Source organism: Pelodiscus sinensis, chromosome 16 (assembly GCF_052426305.1).
Source record: "Pelodiscus sinensis isolate ZL-2025 chromosome 16, ASM5242630v1, whole genome shotgun sequence".
NCBI lineage: Eukaryota > Metazoa > Chordata > Testudines > Trionychidae > Pelodiscus > Pelodiscus sinensis.
This window is the reverse complement of record NC_143067.1, coordinates 28317031-28329689: the sequence shown is the minus strand read 5'-3', so window position 1 is coordinate 28329689 and position 12659 is coordinate 28317031.

Sequence of the window (12659 nt, the reverse complement as noted above, 5' to 3'; positions counted from 1 at the left end):
TACGGAAAAGGGATGCAGTCTAGACACAGCCAATCTGTTAACATACAGAAAAGGTCTCTCTACAGACAATGGGGATGTGTTCTGTGCAAAACCATAGTTATGCTTTAAAGCAGCAGGTACACAACAGAGTTTTCAAGGGAGCATCTGAACTCGGTTTGGTGGCAGGCATGGTAAGAGACCTGCCAGGACATGATCCTGTGAGCAGTGGGTCCAAGCTCACATGGTGCCTCTCTTTGTCTGGTACACCCTGCTTGTTGGGAGAGTACTACTTTCCCCCTTCCTGCCGGAGTCTATGGGTGGGAGGAGGACAGGGTCCAGTTGTGCCAGTGGGGCAGAGAGACAGCTTATGCAACACCCCTTTGTGTTGAGCACACCCCGCTTGCTGAGAGAGTGCTACTTTCCCCCTTCCGACAGGAGCTTACGGGCAGGAGCACAGGAGCGAAGTGAGGAGTAAGTCATATTTCACTGTGGATGGACAAATGGAGGTTAGTAGCAGAGATGGCAGCTGATAGTTCCTACTCCTTCATCCAGGTTGCCATGCAAGATATCAGTCTTCTCCTAGTCATACACAGAGATCGGGAGCTGAAGCTGGCTGTATATGGCCAACAACTTGGTCCTTATGTTGTAATACTTTGTACGACAGTGACACCAGACCACTTTCTGGTAGCTTCGTGTAGGAAGATGCCCTACCATGGATGATGGAATAAGGCCTCCCCAGAAAACTTGTGAGAAGGATTAAAGGGTTCTTGCATGACAGCTTTATAGTATATATGCATGGAGGATCCCTGCTCCATCTCCAAACACAGTAACAGTCTGTGCCTCCCCTGACAGCACTATGTAGGCACAGAGGTTGCCACACATCACACCCAATTGTCTTAACTCTCCTGTAGCAAGATAAGAAATGTGAACTTACCAGAAGTGCCATTCCAGGATCAGTCCGGGTATGTCTACACTACCCTCCTAGTTCGAACTAGGAGGGTAATGTAGGCATACCGCACTTGCAAATGAAGCCCGGGATTTGAATTTCCCGGGCTTCATTTGCATAAGCGGGGAGTCGCCATTTTTAAAACCCCGCTGGTTTCGAACCCCGTGCAGCGCGGCTACACGGGGCACGAACTAGGTAGTTCGAACTAGGCTTCCTGAAATGAGGAGTAACGGTAGTTCGAACTAGGAAGCCTAGTTTGAACTACCTAGTTCGTGCCCCGTGTAGCCGCGCTGCACGGGGTTCGAACCAGCGGGGTTTTAAAAATGGCGGCTCCCCGCTTATGCAAATGAAGCCCGGGAAATTCAAATCCCGGGCTTCATTTGCAAGTGCGGTATGCCTACATTACCCTGCTAGTTCGAACTAGCGGGGTAGTGTAGACATACCCTCTCTGACTGTGAGATATCCTGGGAAGAGTGGATTATCTCCAAAGTTATAGAAAATTCTTAGCTATTGATCATATCAGTTGCCCCACTTGTCTGTTGACAATTCCCCCTCCCTTCCTTCTCTACTTCTTCCACCACACTGTCCTCCACCCTGCTGCCCTGAGTGTCTTGGGAGGATACCATGATCTGGCTTGGGAAGCTGGTTGCATCCCCACTCTCCTCTATGTGATCGCATGCAGCTACTCATAGAAATGGCATGTTTGTAGAAATGCTCCAGGCCATTCATTTGCCTCCTTCATTTTTTGGAAGGACTGCTTCAGCTCCTTTATATTCACATGGCACTGCTGGGAATCCCTGAGGTAACCTTTTTCCACCATGCAATTTGTGATCTTTGCATAGATATCTTCATTTTGTTTGCTGATTCAGAGCACCATGAAAACAGATTCTTATCTACATGCATCACTGAGGTCCAAGATCTCCTGCACATTCATCCATGCCCATGGGAATTGGAGCTCATGGAAAGTGAACTCACGGGACTCATGGCCAGGTGTGCTGCTCAGGTGTGTGGCCTGCTTTGAGGTGTACTCACCATATACTCTAAATTCAGTGTTTCTCTGGGTTTCTCCTGTTCTTCTATGATTCTATCTAGAAAGCAGTAGAGTCACAAGTCCTGGCAAGATTGGTCAAAGCCACATAGTGTGGGAAGCCTCCTGGAGGCCAAGAATGTAGATTTTTGCATGACCATAAAGTCAGACATTTAAGGTTGAATTCCTTGTGAAAAGAAGGAGTGCTGAAATTGACTTTAGTAGCCCTTAAAGTTGATGGAATGGGTTGGGTAGAGTGGAATCATTGTTTAGAAAATTGATCTTATTTAGCTAAATTTGACCTAAGTGCTTTGCGCAGACCAGGCCTGAGAGATTTTGAGTGTTGTGGATTTGTGGCATGAAGTATTCTTCCATTTTTGTTTTCCTGAAACATGTTAAGATGAGATGTGCATTTTACCATCAGTATTTGTTCTGAATATATAGGTCAATGTTTCCTCAAATGTAGTCAGAGCCTTCAAGGTACTTAAATAGAACCATTATTAACAGCCAAAGTTCTGTGTGCTGGATTATAAAATCTGTGTGATGTACATCTGCAGCACACTGGGCAAGGTTCAGTCATTTCCCTGCAATCAGTTAAAGAGCCATGAATGGAACCCAGTGCGCTGAGCTCTTTTGAAAAATATCACTTAACTATATTATGATAGCACTTGCCAGTCACATTATGTTGGGAATTATATAGGTGCAAAGTAAGACAGTCTGTATCCCAAAGATCTTAGGGTATGTCTACACTACAAAGTTAGTTCGAACTAACGGACGTTAGTTCGAACTAACTTTAATAGGCGCTACACTAGCGCTCCGCTAGTTTGAATTTAATTCGAATTAGCGGAGCACTTAGTTCGAACTAGGTAAACCTCATTTTACGAGGATTAAGCCTAGTTCGAACTAGCTAGTTCGAATTAAGGGCTATGTAGACCCTTAATTCGAACTAGTGGGAGGCTAAGGCTTCCCAGGTTTCCCTGGTGGCCACTATGGACAACACCAGGGAAACTCTATGCCCCCCTCCCGGCCCTGGACCCCTTAAAGGGGCATGGGCTGGCTATGGTGCCCGTGCCAGGTGCAAGCCTGCCAGCACCCAGCCAGCAGACCCTGCACCTGGCACGGATCGAGCAAGCCACCCGATGCCCCCCAGCCCTCCCCCTCTTCTTGTGACCAGGCTGGCGGCTCCCGGGAGCTTGCCCGGGACCGCAAGAGGCGGGCACCCGCCTGGGCTAGTGTGGACATCGTGGACCTCGTCCACGATCTCCGCACTAGGCACAGGAAAGTGGCCGGCTTGGGCAGGAGAGCTGCCAGCCTGGCCACCCAGGAGCAGGTGTGAATGAAAATCAAGGGGGTCCACTGAGACCCCCGACCCTGAGCCCTGAGCTTACAATGGCCGTCCTGAGTCAGACCAAAGGTCCATCTAGCCCAGTAGCCTGTCTGCCGACAGCGGCCAACACTAGGTACCCTGGAGGGGATGGACCAGAGACAGTGACCAAGCCATTTGTCTCATGCCATCCCTCTCCAGCCTTCCACAAACTTTGGGCAGGGACACCACTCCTACCCCCTGGCTAATACCACTCCATGGACCCAACCTCCATGACTTGATCTCACTTCCCTTTAAACTCTGTTCTAGTTGTAGCCTTCACAGCCTCCTGCATCAAGGAGTTCCACAGGTTAACTGTTTGCTTTGTCAAGAAGAACAACTTTCTCTTACTAGTTTCAAGCCTGCTACCCATTCCTTTCCTTTGGTGTCCTCTAGTCCTTCTTTATGGGAACTCAGGAAGAACTTTTCTGTATGCGCCCTCTCCACCCAACCCCTGCTTTTAGAGACCTCTATCCTGTCCCCCCTCCGTCTCGTCTTTTCTAAGCTGAACAGTCCCAGTCTCTGTAGCCTCTCTTCATCTGGGACCTGTTCCCAACCCCTGATCATGTTAGTTGCCCTCCCCTCTCCCAGCCTTTCTCTTCCCCTCTCCCACCTCCTTTCCCAGTCTCCCCCAGTTTTGTTCAATAAAGACAGAGTCAATGTTGGAAGAAATGTTATCTTTATTTTGTACATCAATAAGAAGGGGGGCTAGGGAAGGGTAAGTGGAAGGAGGTGAGGGAGGAATGGGGTACGAGCCCCCGATGGGGAGGACTGGGCTGGCTCTGCGGGCTTCTGGGGGTGGAAGCTCTCCTGCAGCCCCCCGATTGCCCCCTCTCCCTAGATGGCAGCCTGCGGCAAGTGCAGCCGGGCTGATGGCCGAGTGCTGGGATGTGCCCAGTGTGGGTACTCCGGGCAATCCAACCCAGGACTGCTTTGCAAGCGGGGCACCCCTTAGAACTGTCTGTCCGGGGTGGGGGTCGGGACCCTTTAAGCGCAGCCCTCGGCTAGCCTGAGACAGCATCTCCACGCTCTAAGTCCTCCTCTGATGCCCTGCTGGCACTGCTTCCGGCCATCCTTAAGCGCTGTTCAGGGTTCACTCAATGTGGACTTGCTAGTTCGAATTAGCAAAACGCTAATTCGAACTAGTTTTTAGTTCTAGACGCGTTAGTTCGAATTAGCTTAGTTCGAATTAACTAATTCGAACTAAGTTAGTTGGAACTAGCGCTGTAGTGTAGACATACCCTCAGTCTCTTTAGTCTCTCTTCATATGGGACCTGTTCCCAACCCCTGATCATTTTAGTTGCCCTCCCCTCTCCCAGCCTTTCTCTTCCCCTCTCGCACCTCCTTTTCCCAGTCTCCCCCAGTTTTGTTCAATAAAGACAGATTCCATTTTTGAACACAATTGTCCTTTATTTTGTACATCAAGAAAAGGGGCTAGGAAAGGGTAAGTGGAAGGAGGTGAGGGAGGAATGGGGCACGAGCCCCCGATGGGGAGGACTGGGCTGGCTCTGTGGGCTTCTGGGGGTGGAAGCTCTCCTGCAGCCCCCCGATTGCCCCCTCTCCCCAGATGGCAGCTTGTGGCAAGTGCAGCCTGGCTGATGGCCGAGTGGTGTGATGTGCCCAGTGTGGGCACTCAGGGCACTCCAAGCCAGGACTGCTTTGCAAGCGGGGCACCCCTGAGAGCTGTCTGTCCAGGGTGGGGGTCGGGACCCATTAAGCACAGCCCTCGGCTAGCCTGAGACAGCATCTCCATGCTCTAAGTCCTCCTCTGATGCCCTGCCGGCACTGCTTCCGGCCATCCTTAAGCCCTGTTCAGGGTCCACTTAATGTGGACATGCTAGTTCGAATTAGCAAAACGCTAATTCGAACTAATTTTTAGTTCTAGACGCGTTAGTTCGAATTAGCTTAGTTTGAATTAACTAATTTGAACTAAGTTAGTTCGAACTAGCGCTGTAGTGTAGACATACCCTTACTGTTTAAACAAACTGGATAGACAAAGGATGGGAGGGGAAATAGAAGCACAGTGATTAGAAGTGATTTGCTGAACATTGCTCAGCAGCAGAGCTCTTGTTGATCCTGAGGAACACAGAATGGCAAGCACCAGTTAAAGCTAATTGAGAAATCTCTGTCCTTTCTTCACACAATCGAACAAGGTGTCAGGCCTCACCCTCAGCTGGCCTTTGCCCTCTGATGGGAAGAAAATGACTAGAATCAGACTGTAAAAACTGCTGCTTCATTTTCACTTCTTCACATAAACAAGTTGAGGGCTTCCTATGTTGATTGTTTCAGCAGCAGTAAGCACATCAGACAATGAATAGGAATTGCCAAGGGACATGCTACTAAAATACGGGCTGGCTGCTGCTTTCACAATAGCTCCTGTTCAGCTCACAGAACCAAGGAGGTGAAATGTCCCACTGAGACAGCATGATGGTGACAGCTTTACGTATCAGAGTGGTAGACCCAATATCCCCAGGGGTAAAGGAACCAAATCCCCAGCTCTGTTCTCACCAGGCAAATGTAATCTCCCATCCACTGAAAAAGCTGAGACTGAAAAGACTTAAGACCTATCTTACCAGTCACTTCTCTCTTCCTTGCCACCATGTCCCTCCTCCCCTTGCCCCGCCCCCCCCACCTCCTGCACACTTCTTCCCTTCACAGTCCTTTCTCCTCAGGCTCCCACAAGTCAAGATCACTGCCCTACCCAAAACAGCACTCCCCCTGCCCTGACCATCACAGAATTTGAACAAGTAAAAAAAAATTGCCCTGGCTCCGGCCACTGCTTACCTGTGGGAAAGCTCTGAAAGGCTTCTCTGGCCCAGGTGGAGAGGGATCTATTCCTCCTGGCCATTTATTGTTCTGCTCAGTCCCACTTAGCAGGCCAACACAGGGTACCTGCTGCCACAAATGAGCCAGTCCTCCCTGCAGTACACGTGCAGCATAAGGCTGGTGGCATCTTTGACTAGCCCTTTGAAAAATGTTGATGAGAGGAGGCTGGATGAGGCTGAATGGAGCCCTGCTCTCACTACCTCATCTGCATCTTCTGGCAAGTTGCTCCAGCATCACACAATGGGAGGAGGAGTCATCCTATAAAAACCCAAATTGAAATTCTCCTGTACTCCAGGAGCACTGGCTACTGCATGAATAATGCAGAAGGTTTTTGAAATTGTAAAAAACATTTTGCAAACTTGCACTTCTCAGCACTTTCCATCTGATGACATCAAAACACTGAACACTGAGATATACAAACTCCGTTCAGGCAGGCAAATATTATTATCATAATCTCTTTTTTTTGTATGGGAAAACTGAGGCATAGGATAATTAAGTTCCTTATCCACATTATATTAATGGAGGAGGTGAGGGGTCTGGGATGGAGGTTAGGTGCAGAAGGGAGCTTGGGAAAAGGTGGGAGTTTGCGTGAAGGAAGCAGTTGTGACATGAGGTGCAGGGGTTGGACTGTGACCTAGGGCAAGGAATTGGGATACAGGAGGGGGTTCAGGGATTTGGGTTGTGAGCTAGAGCAGGAGGGGACTGTGATCTGGGGCAAGGGATTGGGGTTCCAGGTCTGGGAGAAGATATGGGTGTGGGAGGGGGCAGAGGATTTGCGTATATGGAGTAGGAGCAGAAGTGGGGAATAGAGGGTTGGGGAAGGGAGGGGCTAGGGTGCTAGAGGCAGGTTCTGGTCAGGAGACTCACCAGCCAGCCTGTTCCTGAATCAGCCTCCCTACTGGGCAGTGTTCCCTCTAAACTGCACAGCAGCACAGCTTCACAGGTGATTTAATCAGCCTCACTCAGTTATTCAGCTCTGGGCACAGAACCCTGAGCCTCTTACTGTCCATGGGTCAGATCCAGTGATTTGGGGTCCATATTTTGCCCGCAGGCCATATTTTGCCCAGGCTTGGGCTAGATTATTTTGAAGAGTCTTCCAAAGAGGAGTGTAGTGAGAAGAGGAGATTGGTAATCTGGAATGTTCTATCCAAAGTACTTTTACCAACTATGGGAAACTTCAATTAATTTCAGCTATTCTATATAATATTTTTTTCAACTCACAACTGTGTTAGGATAATTATTTTCAAGCATCATGAGCTCCATATGAACTTAGGAGCAGATACAAACACAATGATGGTTGCACCTCCCTTAACCAAGACTTGCTGGTACAGCAACCTGGACCATAGAGCCCAGGTATAAGGAGGTCAGGCTGTGGGTCAGGCGCAGCAGTGGGGAGAGGGAAAGGCGGAAAGACTGGCAACTCAGACAGGAGCCTCATGTTGGGGGAAGCATAGAGGGATGGGCGGTGCAGCAAAGAGTTCTGCCCCACCCCCCAACCCCAACACAGAGCCATAGATACTGGGGGGCTGGCAGTGGTAGCCAGAGAGCTCCAGCCCCATCTGTGCAGCTCTAGGCCCAGCAGCAGACAGAGAGCTCCAGCTTGGGGACCCACGACTAGCTAGGCAGTAATGGTGTTGGGCAGTGGTGCCGGGGGCAGCAGGACAGCCCTGGCCATGTTGGGAGTGTTGGGACCAGGAAAACAAGGCCTGGTCAACGTTATGCTAAGGAAAGTTAACAAGGGCTAATTTCATAGGCCTCTGAGTATTCTTGACCAGAACCAGGAATGTGGTTCAAACAGAGGCGCACCCTCCATGTTGGCTTAGGTTATAAAAGTAAGATAAGTGATAAATGACATATTTGTACCTACTGTAAGTAGAACAGCTTGCTTTGGGAACTGGTCAGTGACTCCCTGTTTCTGTTTCTCTTCGCTGATCTTACCTCCCTATTTTTGCCCCTTTTGTTTGTGCTCAAATCCCTTGTCTCCTTGTTCCTGGTACCTGCCTTTTGTGATTGATAAGGAAGTTGCTGATGCATTATGAAGCGCTTCTGGCCACAATGAATGGTTGGCCAAGATATGCATAGATATTAAAAGTTTTAGAAAGGGGGGGTAAGTGGCTTGGGTGAAGAGCTTATGATGTGACGGAACTGTCTTTATAAGCCTACCTGTTACTAAAATCGGGGCTGGTTCTCTTTGGAGACGGGCAGCTCTCTATTGTTGTGTGCACTCTTCAATAAAGAGCTTGTGATTGGACTTTGCTGGTGTTGCCTGTCTCTTTGCGGTCAGACAACGAACTGAGCCGTCTGGGCTAGAGTCCCTGACAGGAGGGACCTTCCTGGTCTGGCAAAACCTCTTGTACAGGACTGGTCAGGTCCTGAGAGTGCCGGACTAGGGAGATCCAACTTGTATTTTCTTCTTTCTGAATAAAGTGCCCTATATCCAAATTTTTCAACAGGAAGCCTAGAATATTTTTTTCCTGTTTGGTCAATATGAGTACCATATTTAATATTGGTGTGGAAATAATCCTTGCTTTTGGAAAGAAGAGGACTGACTTTGGTGTCATTAATTACCTGTATTTAAGAGGATCAAATAAAAGTAAAACTCATGTAGGAGACAATTTTCCGGCAAGAGGAGGGGGGATTGAGACTGTGGGCCTTAGGGGGACAAACTTCACCATCTTCTACTCCTAGTCTAAGGTTCATTACCTGGATTTTAACATAAATACATAAGAACAGATACGTTTATATTCCTGAGCCATACAAAAAAGACCCCTACCAAAATAAGAAACTCCGTTGCTCATGCTTCTCCCCCGAACAGAAGATGAAAAAGCAAATAGCACATGGTGTGATTTTAGTGATAGTGCTGAATGCACGGCAGGAAGGTGCTTAGACACTATGGCGATGGCTGCTGTATCAAAACCTCAACATAATTGCATCTCTTGTTATTAAAAGAATTGGATGGAACATCTCATTTGCCCTCTGTATCTTCAGGCAAAAATTAATTATATGTCAAACCATATTCTGTGTTGTTGTTCAGACAAAATTATTCTTTAGAATTCTTTCTTTATCTTCCCCTGCCCTTTGGCAGCATTGACAAGCATGCTGTGAAAGTGGTAAGCTCTAGCGACCTTATTGCTCCTCACTTTGTCTAGTGCAGTAGTTCTCAAACTTTTTGGCTTGTGGCCCACTCGGCTCAATGCAAACCCTTCTGTGGACCACCAATGGAAACTTACCATTAATTATATAATTTCTCCTGAGCCATTTTGCTAGTGCCCCAGTTCAGAAGAACAGTTTAATATTAATCAAAAAGATCAAACAGATGAAGCACTTTAACTTTCTCACGTTATTTTACCAAACTTCAATTTAAATAAAGTAATATTAATTTATGTTCAACACAAAAGGTTTTAACAGTGTCTTTATTCATGAAAGGGCTGGGGAACCTTTTTTGGAGACACTGACCCACAAAAAAATCAGGGGCCCACAAGAGTGAAAAGCAAAAAAAAAAAAAACCCCAAAACCAAAAACCAAAAAACCTTCCAAAAACCCCCAACCCTCACTTATGTGGCCTCCAGCTGAGACACTTCTTTCCCCTGGCTTTCCAGCCCCATGCAGGGATATGGAATGAGAGGATGGAGGTTCAAGGCTTCCAATATGCCAGATTAACTCTTCTGGGGTTCTGGAGTTAGTGGATTTTGTGGACCCCCCTAGGCTCTGGGATGGGGCTGAGAATGAGGGGTTTAATGTGTGAGATAGGGCTGCCAGTGAGTGAGATAGGAATGGGGGTGCAGGATCTGGGTGGGAGATGGGATGCGGGAGGTGGTGAAGATGGAAGGTCTGGGTGGAAGAAAGGGTGCAGGAGCAGGCTTGGAGTAAGGTGACAGTCCAGGGGGGAAAGTGCAGGAGCAAGGGAGGATGCATGAGCAGGCTGGGGTGGGATGTCTGGCTGCAGGGGAGTGTGCAGGACCTGTCTGGGGGTACAGGATCTTGGCTGGAGTGTATGTGTCTGTGAGGGGGTAGGGAATAAGAGTGCATGATCTGGGCATGAGGGAAAAGGGGGAAACTTACTTGCCTTTGTACCCTCCTCTACTCCCAGCACCACGGAGCAGCAGCGCATAGATCCACTTCTGGCTCCACTTCTTCCCCATGAGACAGATCTGACAGTGAAGCTCAGGGTTTTCTTCCTTCCCCCACAGTTCCCCAAAAGAAAGTCAGTGCTGAAATGCTAAATTCACAGGGGGAGACCATGAGGCTGGATCACCAGTGTGGGCTCCCGTTGTGAGAGAAGGGAAGAGAGGTTGAGCTCGAGCTGTGGCCCTTCTGCAAGATAGACATGGACCACTAGTAGTCCGTGGACTCCAGTTTAAGAACCACTGGTCTAGTGTACATAAAAACCTACAGCTCTTTGACTGCCCCCTCTCCCAGTTGCTCAAGAGCTCTAATAGCAGAGAATACCTGTAGGTCTTGGCTTAGCCAAGGATAGAAGCGTAAGAGTGAAAGAACAGGATGGGGAATATTGTACAGATCACCTTCATATAGATGAGCACTCCACTACCCGCACGAAGGAGGCCTGAGAGTGTAGAATCGGGGTGGGCAGTAATTTTTGGTGGGGGACTACTCCAATGTTTTGGTAAGTGATCAAGGACGGCACTATTTTGTGGAGGGGGTGCAGGGTCTAGATTGGAGGTTGGGTGCAGAAGGGCACCTGGGGTAAGGGATTGGGATTCAGAAGATGGTGTGGGGTCTGAGATGGTGTTTGGGGTTGTGACCTGGGTCATGGGATTGGAGTATAGGCTCAGGGATGGTGTTTGGCTGCAGGGGAGGATTCTGGCCTGGGGGAAGGTTACAGGGGCTGGGAGGGAGTTGTCACCTGGGGCAGAGAGTGCAGAGGATTTGGATGGTGTTCTGGGGGAAGAAGTTGGGGTGCAGGAGGGATTGGAGTGCCAGAGGCTGGCTGGGAGGAGTTTACCGAAGTGTCTCCTGGCCATCAGGCTGCAGCACCCCCAAGGCAGGCTGGGCTCCTTGCCTGCTGCAGCCCCAGCCCACTTGAAAATACAGGCTACTCCTTCCATGTGGCTTTCAACTCTAGGTGGAGAAAGAAGCTTGCACTCACCCAGTCTCACAAGCCAATCTCTTGGCTCAGATTGGCTGGCTGTTTCCAGCCAATAGGAGCTGAGAGAGATTGGCTGAGCTCAGTTTTTATTGGCCAGTTGTTTCTGGGCTGAGGGTGGGGAGATTGCAGGAAGCCTCCCCCTCCCTACAGAGCAGAAAGCCCCTGAGACTGTGGTTTAAATCACAGTAAATGTGTGTTCCTGTAGGTCCCAGCAGGGTGGTCTGTGGGCCGGATCCAGCCCCCGGGCTGTATTTTTGCCCAGCCCTGGTGTAGAATCTCACATGCTAACTCTTACTCAGAAATATCTGTTTGAAGAATTGTGTCTAGTGAAAGTAAAATAAACTTGTTAATTTTACATAAATAAATAATAGGTAAATAAATAGGAAAAACTATTTTACTAGGAGGTGGTGAAGCACTGGAATGGGATACTTAGGGAGGTGGTAGAATCTCCATACCTAGAAGTTTTTAATTCCTGGCTTGATAAAGCCCTGGCTGGGATGATTTAGTTAGGGTTGGTCCTGCTTTGGGAAGGGGGTTGGACTCAGTGACCTCCTGAGGTCTCGTTCACCCTATGATTCTATGATTCTATGAAATATGAAGATAAATATGTAATTCATATTCCCTCCCGCTAGCCCTAGCCCCCTCATAACCTTAATCCACCCTGAGTGTGCTGCTTCTATCACTTCAGCTTTTGGTTGGTGTATGTAAATACAAGTGCATCGTCAGTTTGAAATAATGGCTTATTGGTTGATTGTTTAATGCCTTCTTAGGCTAGAAATGATTTTCCACCCTACTAATTTGGTTCTGTCCTGTTAGAAAACATTCTCTCGCTGCCATGTTTGGCATACAACTGACATTAGCATGGCTATGTTCTATTGAACAACAGCCACATTTTCAAGCTGTCAACTGCTGCAGCTTGCCAAAATGCTTTTTGTCTACCCTACTTTCATCCCATTGGTAATGTCAGCACAGCTCTAGGAAGTGTTTGTTAATTAACTGCAGCTTTGAGATCAGCAGATTTATTAAAATATAGGCTATATTTTCTTTTGATAAAAAATAAATAATTGTTGGTGGAGGCATAGATAAAAATGATTGAAAGCAGTAAGTTAGTGGAAAGCTTCTCCTTCAGATCAAATTGGAGAAGGAATTCTATTTAATCTAATGACCTTAGGATAGGATGTGATTTGAATCTATTGTAACAATAGAATCATAGAATCATAGAACACTAGAACGGGAAGGGACCTCAAGTGATCATCAAGTCCAGACCTTTGCCCTCATGGCAGGATCAAGTACAGTCTATATCATCCCTGATAGGTGTCTGTCTAGCCTGCTGTTAAATATCTCCAGAGATGGAGATTCTATAACCTCCCTAGACAATTTATTCCAGTGTTTAACCACCCTGATAATTAGG